We start from the raw sequence: 13188 nt of genomic DNA on the forward strand, positions 1-13188 counted from the left end.
TTTGCTGCTCAAGAAACATTTCTTATCAGTGTTAAAAACAGTTGTGCTGCTTAATACTTTTGTGAAAAGGATTCTTTGATAAATAGAAACTTCACAAAGAAAATATAGTGCACAATATGATATCAAAAGAAATATTTTGTATACTAAATGTATAGTCACTTATGATCAGTATAATGCATCTATGCTAGATAAAAGCTTTTTTTGCAAAAAACAAACAAACAAACAAACAGGCAATAATAGACTACTGCATAGTATTCAGTATTCACTGCATGCATTTTCAGTACTGGAAATTGACAATTGCATACTGTCCATTATATATTGCATGCTGTGTTCTGTTTTTAATAATACATTAAGTAAATATTAAAGTCATTTGTTCATAAATCCCTTGGCAGTCCAACCTAACAACAAGTCCAGAAGACATGATTTGTTTATTCACAGTGGAAATCTAGAAAATAAAAAATAAATATGTTATGCTGTTTTGTATCCTGCACACTTTGGAACAACAGGTTTTATTTTTTTTTTCTTTCTGATACAGAAAGTGTGCGTTCTATGCACAGGTCACTTGCTATAAAAATCAATAATAGTAAGACTTTCTGTCAAGACTTTTAAGTTAGTCAAAAATGTGGCCACTACTTTGGACACCACAAGGGGGCAGTAGTACATTAATCTTCAGCTCTGTCTGTTCTGTCACAGTGTTCTTTTGACTTCTCTACATCTTTATGATAACTTGACTTTCAGGTTTTTATTTTTAACAGCCGGCTGTGTATTCCATATTTCCATATTCATAACCCTGCAGAGCCAGTGCCCTCTGTGCTTTGCTTCCTACTCTCCTGTGTGGGATGATGGAATTTCAGTCAAATCAGTGAGGTGGGCGGCTCCTGGCATTCTCTACAACTTTAACTTATGACTGAAGAATGCAGCTTTGCTTTGCATAATGTTTTAAAATATTTGTAGTACAACAGATCTTTCACCACAGCACATGTAAATCAAACACATCAAGAGGATGCAGGAGATACATGTAGATGTCTGCAGGCGATTTGGTCTGCCCAAAGAATTACTCTGATCTTTCAAAATTCCACTTTTGGACAACAACGTCATCCATACCCTAACATTTGATATAATAAATGTCTATAATCAGACAATCCAGTATTATATTAACAATTTAATATACATGCTGTATATGAACTATATATAATAAATATCTACTAAAATGTTTATGCTCATCAAGGCTGCATTTATTACCTGATGAATACAGTAAAAACAGCAATACTGTGAAAAATCTATGTCTGTCTATAAGTTTCAAAAGAACAGCATTTATTTAAAATAGAAATCTTTTGTAACAATATACAGTAATGTTCAAAAGTTTTTGTTTGTTTGTTTTACACTATTACACAGCAAGGATTTTTGGAATAATGTTATGATTTTTGGGATGAAAACTAATGTATAAAGTGTAGCAAACGTCTATTGTGTCATTGCAGTGGTCCTTTAATTCAGCATCAGAACATTTTCAAGCCCAGGTAAGCCTTGTCATCAGACTATGTAAATGGAAACATGTAGAAAAGGTTGGTTTGTGTGTGTTTTACAGCGTTAATGTTGGTAACATTAGCATGTCTTGATTAAAACCAAACAGGTGTCTTTATATCTCCACAGGAATATGTTTTGACACTTGAAGTGAACTGTAACTTCAGTGTTTGATGAGCAGTGATTGTACCCCATTCTCCTCCACAGCTCATACAGGAACATATAAGCCTCACCGCAGGCAGAAGCACTCAAGAGGAGGTAAGTGACTTTGCTTTTGGCCACCCTGCAGGAACACTGGAGTGTTAGTCATGTGGATCTGGTGGGAGAAACAAATGAAACGCACATATCAGCCATCAAAAATGAGTCAGCCAGTATAGACTTGAGCTGACCAAGCTTCCTCACATTTTTTTCTGACTCATCTGTGCTTCCTCTGATTCTGTCAAATCTCCATTTTTTTCTCCAGAGGCACCAAAGCTCACACACTCTCTCTCTCTTCCTCACCCATCTCGCTAGCTAGTGCTTACCAATCAATCATTAATAATAACTAACGAACAAAAAAAAAATGTCATGTCAGAATTATTCTTATCCGAGCAGTTTTTATGAGGGTATGAACCAGATTTAAACTCTCGCCCAAACTGCAGCGTCTGTAGCAGCTTGTGTTTAATTGCTACTTTGACATTAGACGTAGGAGGATAAATATACTAAAAGTTGTTGCAAAAATTATACTAGTAATTAAAGTTAAAAAGTTTTCCGGTGCAGAATCAAATGTAACGTGTGTAATTCTAAATATTAAAAGGATAGTTTCAACTCAAGTTAAAAAGCGTTTTGTTAGCATTATACAACCTTCATGTAATTTCCAATGTAATAAAAGTTTGAGCAGAGTTTTTTGCATCAAATGTAATTTGTAATTCCAAATATTAAAGGGATAGTTCACTCAAGAAATTATGCATAATTTACTGTCATTAAGTACTACATTAAGTACATGTGTAACAAGGAAACTGTAAAATGAAGTATTACTTGCATAATATCTGCTGTGAAACACCAATGAAGATGTTTTAATTATATCAATATTTGTCATTTATTTTTCATTAATGTTTTTAAGTGTTTCATTAAATAAAATTTTAGGATTTTATTAAGATATTTTATTAAAGTTTGGTGTTTGGTTTTTATGTTTATTCAGAAAAGATGCAAATTGATCAAAAGTTACTGTAAATGTTAAAAAAAATTATGTCAGTTTTCAAAAAAAAATTATAATTATAATTATTTTCGAAGATAGATAGATAGGATAGATAAGAAATTATTCTTGAGCAGCAAATCAGCATATAGATAGATAGATAGATAGAGATAGTCAGCTTTGCATCACATGAAAATATTAAATTTTATTCTTGAGCAGCAAATCAGCATATTAAAATTATTTCTGGAGGATCATGTGACACTGAAGACTGGAGTGATGATGCTGAAAATTCAGCTTTGCATCACATGAAAATATTAAATTTTTAAGTATATTAAAATAGAAAACAGTATTTTTATTAAATAAATGCAGCACTGGAAAGCATAATAAATTACTAAAACACTAATTTAAAATGTTACTGACTGCAAACTATAAAATATTCTGTATATTATATCCAATGCAAATGTATATATAACATTACATTTATTATAAACAATTTATTTGTATTTTTCAATTATTAATTTTTGCTTTGGTTTAATTTCTGACACACACACAAAAAAAAAAAAAAAAAAAAAAAATTCTGTTGCTACAGATTCTACCCCACATCTTACATCTTTTTTTTTCTTACTGAATAACCTTGTAAATGTGTCACATTATAAAGTTTAAATATAGGTTTCAAACAGGTTTCACAGCCTTTAAAGAGATGTCTCAAACATCATTCAAATGGGTGAAGATGCATCATATAATAAAAATATAAGCATCCGGTTGCGAGATCTGTGGATGGTGAGTGGCGGGACGTGGCTGTGTTGGCCAAGGCAGCACATCCATCCTCATAAATGTGTGGAGTACTGTTAGCCTCAAGTGGCAGTTACACTTATGAGTGCAGGAAGCTGCAGTGTCATTCTGTAGACAAGAGCATCAGTCAGGCTGCTTTAGTTGTGACAGGGAATCCTGCCGTTATATTGCTGTATTGCTGTGATTTTAAGCAATAGTTCACCCAAAAATAAATAAATAAAAACTTAAGTTTAGCATTACATCCCTTGCTCACCAACTGATCCTCTGTAGTGAATGGGTGCCGTCAGAATTTGAGTCCTCACAGATTATAAAAACATCACAATATTCCACAAGTAATCCACATAACTCCATCAATTAACATCTTTGAAAGTAAAAGCTGCATGTTTGTAAGAAACAAATCCATCTTTAAACCATCACTTTTGGTTGAAATACCAGTCCATAATTCATAATAATACTTCCTCCAGTGAAAAGCCCACTCTATGTTGTCCACTCACTTCAAAATCACCAACATATTTGTTTAGAACTGTTTTGAACTGCGTTTGTTTTTTAAATGCTGCTTTATCTGAGCATCTTTCTCTCCTGATTCAGACAAAACAACCTTTGCACTGGAAAAAGCAATATTATGAGCTATGGAATTTTAGCTGGAAGCAATGGTTCGAAGTTTGAACAGTTTGAAAAATGTCTTAATGGATTTGTTTAATTCAAACACATAGCTCTTTGCTTCACAAGATGTTAATTGATGGACTGGAGACATGCAGATAATTTGTGGATTATTATACTGTTTTTGTCAGCTGTTTGGACTCTCCTTCTGACGGCACCCATTCACTTGGTGAGCAAGTGATGCAATGCTAAATTTCTCCAAATCTGTTCTGATGGAAAAACATATTGGGTGGCATTCAATTTTTATTCATGAAAGTTGTGGGAACACATGGATGCATGTGTGTTTGCTTATTATGTGAGTGGCTAAGATAACAATAACAAGTAATGCAATGACAAATCAGTACATTTCTAAATAGATTTTTAAAGAATGTGTATGCAAAATTCATATGCCATTATAATTAGCACACAGAAGGAACGGATACTTTGTCTTAATGTTTTTTGTTGCTGTGAGGGCAAAGGCTTTATGAGACTCTCTGTAGTTTTTAATTATGATTCATTTCAAGCAAGATGTGCTGTGCGCGAGCGTTGCCTGCTGTATGGAGACCCGTATGATTAGAGAGGGAGAGGACATTTTTTAGGCTGTGTATATATTTTTCTCAAAATGGCTTTGGTGCCATCTTATGCTTTAAACAGATGTACAGTGTCATTTACTGTGGGCGAATCCTCTGTTTATAACAAAATAAGGTCTAGATAAGGTTGGTTATTGGATGATGGCCATGAAACAGTGGCTGCATTGCAGATTTTTTGTGCCAGAGATGTTTCGAAACTGCTGGCTCACGCTTTTAAACGTCCTGCCAGCCAGGTTTACTTCATAAACACTGACACGATTAATCTTGCCTTATTTTAATTATGCATTCAAAACAGAACAACAAAGTCATTCAAGGTCAGTGGTACTTAAGGTATTAGACACACAAGAGTGCAAAGGCAAAATTTGCCTGCTGCAGCAGTGATTTATTGTTGTGTTGAGTCAATGATTTTACATAAATTAATAGGGAGGGGTTTCACAAATGGAAAATTGTCATTCCAGCAAGTGGATTTCTAACTTATGGCAAAGACTTGTGGTGATATCATACTCTTTTAAATTGACTCCTCTAATGAGTTGCAGCACAAAGCCACTAATAAATCATTCCTCAGCTGGAAAAGTTCAGATTTAGGCAAACCTGGAAGCCAAACCACAAATGTAACGCAGATCCTATTTAAGAGTCAAACAGTCAGTAACTCAATAGTGACTGCTGAATCCATATCTTTAAAAATCATAGATGTAAAAATATTTATTTAGTTAGCTATTGTTTGTTTGTTTTTATTTGTTCATTTATTAATTTTTATTTGTATTTGTTTTGTTTTGACTGCCAAATCCAAATGCAACTGTTGTAATAAATTTAAATAATTTTCCATCAATCTATCTATCGATCGATCGATCTGTCTGTCTGTCTATCTAAACATAATTAAAATGTTTTATAAAAAAAGTAACCTTTTATTTTATTTCTTTTATTTTGTAAGGTTTTTATTCATTCATTTATGAATGACTTGTAACGACTTGCAATAACTGTCCAATCCAGATGGAACATTTTTACAGTAATATGCTAAAAAGTAAACATATGTATATATACACACACACACATACACGCTAAAAAGTAAATAAAAATATTTAATAATAATAATATTTAAAAATATTAATATATTATTACATAAAAAATATTATATAAAAATACTTAGTAAAAAATGTAATATATAGAAAAATATATAGAAAATCTGCAGTTGTTGAGTATAAATGTATTTGTTTGTTTCAGGTTTTATTTATTGACTTGTTAATGACCTAATTTATTATTCTTTATTTTTAGTAAATCCAAATTAACTTTTAGAATTTTTAGGAAAAGTTAAATGTCTTTTTTTGTTTATTTAATAACTCCAAGAAAATAGCCAAAGCAGCTGACATGGTGTAAAACAAAAACAAAGACGCAAACAAACATAACTGTTATAATTAACAATAAAGACATTTTAATGTGTTTTATATTGTTTGTTTAATTTCATGTACTCATGAAAGACTCCATCATTGCTGTAAGCTCTAACATGAAAGGCACACATGATATTTTGAGGCTTAGCAGCTGATTTGTTCATGTAAACAGTTCAGAGCTGCTTTGGCACTGGAGCTCATAACTCGATGTGCATGTATGTGGGTGTCTGTCTGTCTTTGTGTCTGTGAATGCGTGCCATCTTAATCCATTGTCTGGCTCATCAACAGCCTCAGATAATCAGCGGCCCCCAGTTTCTTGTTACCGCCGGAAAATCTTTTGTTCCACCACATTAATTGAACAAGATTTCCATTTTAATTGATTTGCAATACCCATCTGCCTGTACTTAAAGGTGCCAGGTGTGAGATGTTAAAAGCTCATTCTCAGAGTCTGGCAGAGGTTATGTGCAGTCAGACAGACTCCCATTAGCCATGTTCAGAAGAAATTTTTGTGGCCAAAACGGTTGCTCTGGAGAATTCAGTTTCTGCCTTCAGGCTGCGTGGTCTACACCATTGCAGAAACCATCTCTGATAGAGGGTTTTATCACAGTTCATTTACACACAGTCTCTCTCTACGACTTCTGATCGAGGCTGAGCTATTAGAAGTGTTTGATCTGCACCTTGGCAGCAGTGCTGATGAGAGAAAGCTATAATGATACTATACTCCACATGATTACCTACAACGCTTGACACAGCACTTATTTGTTGCCGGAATTATAACTTCCTCAGTCTGAGATGGGAATCTTTACAAGCAAAGCATGTTTAGGTATGAGAAATTGAACTATATATAATATTTAGTATCCAGTATATGGAACATCTGGACTTAAGCACATCAATTCTCATATGATACTGAAATATAAAATGCTTTTTACCACTGTGGCAAGATAAGATAAGCAATTAATAATCTAATTAGTATACACTATCTGTCAGATGTTTGAAATTAAGTTTTTTTATGTTTTATATATATACTGTATATATATACACACACATACATACAGGTGCATCTCAAAAAATGTGAATATCGTGAATAAGTTCTTTTTTTTACTTATTTCAAAAAGTAAACATGTAAAGTTAAACATTTCAAACGTATTTTGTTTGTTTGATTGTTTTAATTTTGATGATTAGAGCTTACAGCTCATGGTAGTCAAAAAACCAATATCTCAAAATATTAGCATATTTACATTTGAGTTTCATTAAATGACAATCCATACAGTTTAAATTCCGGGCATCTCTTGTTCTCTGCAACCACAATAATGGGGAAGACTGCTGACTTGGCAATGGTCCAGAAGACAATCACTGACACCCTCCACAAAGAGCGTAAGTCACAGAAGGTCATTACTGAAAGGGGTGGCTGTTCACAGAGTGCTGTATCAAAGCATATTAAATGCAAAGTTGACTGGAAGGAAGAAATTGGCTAGGAAAATGTACACAAGCAACATGGATGACCGCAGGCTTGAGAATACTGTCAAGCAAAGCTGATTTAAACACTTGGGAGAGCTTCACAAGGAGTGGACTGAAGCTGGAGTCAGTGCATCAAGAGTCACCACGCTCAGTCTTCAGGAAAAGGGCTACCAAGCCATTTCTGAAACAGAAACAACGTCAGAAGCAGAAGAAAAAGAACTGGACTGTTGCTCAGTTGTCCAAACTCCTTTTTTCAGATAAAAGTAAATTTTTGGAGTCTGGAGGAAGACTAGAGAGGCACAGAATTCAAACTGCTTGAAGTCCAAGTCCAATTCAGTGATGATTTGGGGTGCTGTGACGTCTGCTGGTGTTGGTCCATTGTGTTTTATCAAGTCCAAAGTCAATGCAGCCATCTACTAGGAGATTTTGGAGCACTGTATGCTTCCATCTGCTGACAAGCTTTACGGAGATGCTGATGTCCTTTTCCAGCAGGACTGGAACAGTGCAAAAACCACTTCCAAGTGGTTTGCTGACCATGATTTTACTGTGCTTGATTGGCCAGCCAACATGCCTGACCTTAACCCCATATGGAATCTATGGGATATTTTCAAGAGGAAGATGAGAAACAGTCGATCCAACAATACAGACGAGCTGAAGGCTTAATAGTGCCTTAGCAGTGCCACAGGCTGATCGCTTCCATGCCAGTGGAAGTCTTAGAGTTTGTACTTGACTAACCAATGCCCAGGTCAGGAAGCAGACAGACTGGCTAAACCGACCGTCTGCTAGCCGCCTCATGTCACAGAAATCAGTTAATTGATAATAGCTGATAGCACATAGAGACACTTTCACCTAGATAGCACACTATAAAGACTGTCTGTTCCCCGAACTAGAACATACAAAAAAGTCCAAACCAATTTAAGAGTAATAATTTAATTTATGTTCAGAAAAATAAAAAACAGATGTAATACCGATAAACAAATGATAACGCTTGGCTTATTGAATATCAGGTCCCTTTCTACGAAAGCACGTTTTGTAAATGATATGATAACTGATCATAACCTAGATGTGCTCTGTTTGACAGAAACCTGGCTAAAACCTGATTATTACATTATTTTAAATGACTCTACCCCCCAAGATTACTGTTATAAACACAAGCTACATCCAAAAGGTAAAGGGGGAGGTGTTGCTTCAAATTCTAACAATGCTTTCTGTATTTCTCAGAGGGCGGGCTTCAAGTATAGCTCGTTTGAAGTAATTGTGCTTCATATAACATTATCCAGAGAAACACTGTTAATGATAAATCCCCTGTGATGTTTGTACTGGCTACTGTATACAGGCCACCTGGGCACCATACAGTCTTTATTAAAGAATTTGCTGATTTTCTATCTAAATTAGTGCTGGCTGCAGATAAAGTTTTAATTGTTGGTGATTTTGATATCCATGTTGATTATATATATATATATAATATATATATATATATATATATATATATATATATATATATATATGTATATATGTATATAATATATATATATATAGGTATATATATATAGATATATATATATGCACATTGGGATCAGCATTCATAGACATTTTGAACTCTATTGGGGTTAGACAACACGTCTCAGGACCTACTCATTGTCAAAATCATACTCTAGATTTAATACTGTCACATGGAATTGATGTTGATTGTGTTGAAATTATGCATCCAAGCGATGATATCTCAGATCATTATCTAATCTTGTGCAAACTTCATATAGCTAAAACTGTAAATTCTACTCCTTGTTACAAGTATGGTAGAACCATCACTTCTACCACAAAAGACTGCTTTGTAAGTAATCGTCCTGATTTATCCCAATTCCTTAGCATATCTTAAACCTCAGAACAACTTGATAATGTAACAGAAACTATGCACTCTCTTCTTTACGCTTAAGGAAGATTAAGGAAAACAGTCTGACACCGTGGTATGATGAGCACCCTCGCACCCTAAAGAGAGCAGCCCAGAAAATGGAGCGCAGCTGGAGGAAAACAAAACTAGAGGTATTTCGCATTGCTTGCCGGGAAGGTAAACTATCCTACAGAAAAGCATTAAAAACTGCTAGATCTGATTACTTTTCGTCTCTTTTAGAAGAAAACAAACATTACCCTAGGTATTTATTCAATACAGTGGCTAAATTAACAAAAAATAAAACATCAAAAGGTGTTGACATTTCCCAACAGCACAGCAGTAATGACTTTATGAACTACTTTACTTCCAAGATCGATACTATTAGAGATAAAATTGTAACCATGCAGCCATCAGCTACAGTATTGCATCAGATAGTGTGCTATAGATCCCCTGAGAAACAATTCCACTCATTCTCTACTATAGGAGAGGAAGAAATGTATAAACTTGTTAAATCATCTAAACCAAAAACATGTATGTTAGACCCTATTCTATCTAAGCTCCTAAAAGAGATTATTTATTCGTCAATTGTCACTATTCCAACTATTATTAATTAATCATTGTCATTAGGATATGTCACCAAAACCTTCAAACTAGCTGTTATTAAGCCTCTCATCAAAAAAAACACAACTTGACCCCAATGAACTTGTTAATTACAGACCAATCTCAAATCTCCCTTTTTTGTCCAAGATACTAGAAAAGGTAGTATCCTCACAGTTTTATTCCTTCTTAGAGAAAAAATAATACCTGTGAGGATTTCCAGTCAGGACCGTATCATAGTACTGAGACTGCTCTCGTTATTTACAAATGACCTGCTCTTATCATCTGATCGTGGTTATATTTCTCTATTAGTGCTATTGGATCTTAGAGCTGCTTTCGACACCATTGACTACAACATTCTTTTGAATAGACTAGAAAACTTTGTTGGCATTAATGGAAGTGCATTAGCTTGGTTCAAATCGTACTTATATGACCGCCATCAATTCATAGCAGTGAATGAAGAGGTATAATATTGATCACAAGTGCAGTATGGAGTACCTCAAGGCTCAGTACTAGGGCCGTTACTCTTCACGCTTTACATGTTACCCTTGGGAGATATCATCAGGAAACATGGTGTTTGCTTTCACTGTTATGCTAATGATACTCAGCTCTATATTTCTTTGCGGCCCGGCCAAACATACCAGTTTGAAAAATTAACAGAATGCATAGTCAATATAAAAAACTGGATGACGAATTATTTCTTACTTCTTAAAAACAGAGGTGTTAATTATAGGACCTAAAAACTCTGCAGGTAATAACCTAGAACACTGTCTAAGACTTGATGGCTGCTCGGTCAATTCTTCGTCATTAGTTAGGAACCTAGGTGTGCTATTTGATAGCAAGCTTTCCTAAGAAAGCCACATTTCTAGCATTTCTTCCACTGCATTTTTCCATCTCAAAAATATGTCTAAATTACGACCTATGCTCTCAATGTCAAATGTAAAAATGCTAATCTATGCGTTTATGATCTCAAGGTTAGATTATTGTAATGCTTTATTGGGTGGTTGTTCTGTAAAGCTGGTCCAAAATACAGCAGCTAGAGTTCTTACTAGAACCAGGAAAAATGACCATATTAACCCGGTTCTGTCAACACTGCACTGGCTACCTATTAAACATTGTATAGATTTTAAAATCTTGCTTATTACTTACAAAGCCCTGATTGGTTTAGCACCTCAGTATTTGAATGAGCTCTTATTACATTATAGTCCTCCACGTCTGCTGCGTTCTCAAAACTCTGGCAATTTGATAATACCTAGAACAGGGATCTCCAAACCTGCTCCTGGAGAGCTACCATCCAGCAGACTTCAGTTCCAACCCTGCTCCAACACACCTGTCTGTAATTATCAAGCAGCCCTGAACACCTTGATTAGCTGATTCAGGTGTGTTTGATTGGGGTTGGGGCTGAAATCTGCAGGACAGTAGCTCTCCAGGAGCAGGACTGGAGACCCCTGACCTAGAATATCAAAATCAACTGCGGGTGGCAGATTATTTTCCTATTTAGTGCCCAAACTCTGGAATAACCTACCTAACATTGTTCGGGAGGCAGACACACTCTGTCAGTTTAATTCTAGATTAAAGACCCATTTCTTTAACCTGGCTTACACATAACACTGTAACACATTTCTAATATTCAAATCCGTTAAAGGATTTTTAGGCTGCAGTAATTATGTCAGCCGGAACCAGGAAAACTTACTGGAACCATAACACCTGATGTACTTGCTACGTCGTTAGAAGAATAGCATCAATGCTAATATTAGTCTGTTTCTCTCTTATTCCAAGGTCACCGTAGCCACTAGATCCAGTCTGTATCGAGATCAGATGGTCACTGCAGTCACCCACTGCAGTCATCCAGTACGTATCCAGACCAGATGGTGGATCAGCACCTTGAGAGGACCTCTACGGCCCTGAATGTCAGTGGAGACCAGGACAACTAGATGAGCCCCAGCGACAGATCCCCAGTAAAGACCTTGTTTCAGACGGCCACGGGACAGTACCACAGGAACCAGTTGAGTCCTCTGCACAATGTGACTTGAATTGAACTGCTGGTTCATCTGGCCAGAGGAGAACTGGCCCCCGACTGGGCCTGGTTTCTCCCAAGGTTTTTTCTCCATTCTGTCACCGAATGGAGTTTTGGTTCCTTGCCGCTGTCGCCTCTGGCTTGCTTAGCTGGGGACACTTCATTTCCAGCGATATCGTGACTTGATCGCACAGATTTAAACTTAACTGAGCTGGATAATGACATCATTGCATTCAATTATGAACTGCCTTTAACTGAAAAATTTGTTTACTATTGTCATTTTGCATTATTGACGCACGGTTTTCCTAATTAATGCTGTGTAGTTACTTTGACACAGTCTGTATTGTTAAAAGCACTATATAAATAAAGGTGACTTGACTTGGCTGATGCTGGAGTTTGTGCTAAAGAAGCCCCGATCAAGTATTGAATGCATAGATTTTCTGTTTTGCAAATCCTTTTTTATTGATCTTTTGAAATATTCTAATATTTTGAGATACTAGATTTTTGACTTTTATGAGGTATAAGCTCTAATCATCAAAATAAAAAAATAAAAATAAAAAAAAACTTTTGAATTGTTTTACTTTACATGTAAGGAATCTATAATATATGAAAGTTTCACTTTTTGAAATGTTACCAAAAAATGAACTTTTTCACGATATTCAAATTTTTTGAGATGCACCTATGTGTTTGTGTATATATATATATATATATATATGTGTGTATCGTAAAAAAATACATATATATATATATATATATATATATATATATATATATATATATATATATATATATATATATATGTGTGTGTGTGTGTGTGTGTGTGTGTGTGTATATATATATACACACACACACACAAAATACATTGAGTCAATTCAGACATTCGACAGCCGTAATTACAGACGTTAGCACACAGGGAAAATGTCTAATGAACGCCTCGCAGATACAAACGGGGTAAATAATGTTTTATGTTTTGATTAAAAGATAGTTAACACTTTACGTCAGCGAAACCCAAAAACCCAAACAAACCCATTTTTTTTCTTTTACAATAGTGCTCTCATTATAATGTTAGCCTATATAACAGTAGTTATTAATATTCTGCATTTCTATTTTGACCTGCGTGCTGAAGA

Source organism: Cyprinus carpio, chromosome B24, assembly GCF_018340385.1.
Source record: "Cyprinus carpio isolate SPL01 chromosome B24, ASM1834038v1, whole genome shotgun sequence".
NCBI classification, from domain to species: domain Eukaryota; kingdom Metazoa; phylum Chordata; class Actinopteri; order Cypriniformes; family Cyprinidae; genus Cyprinus; species Cyprinus carpio.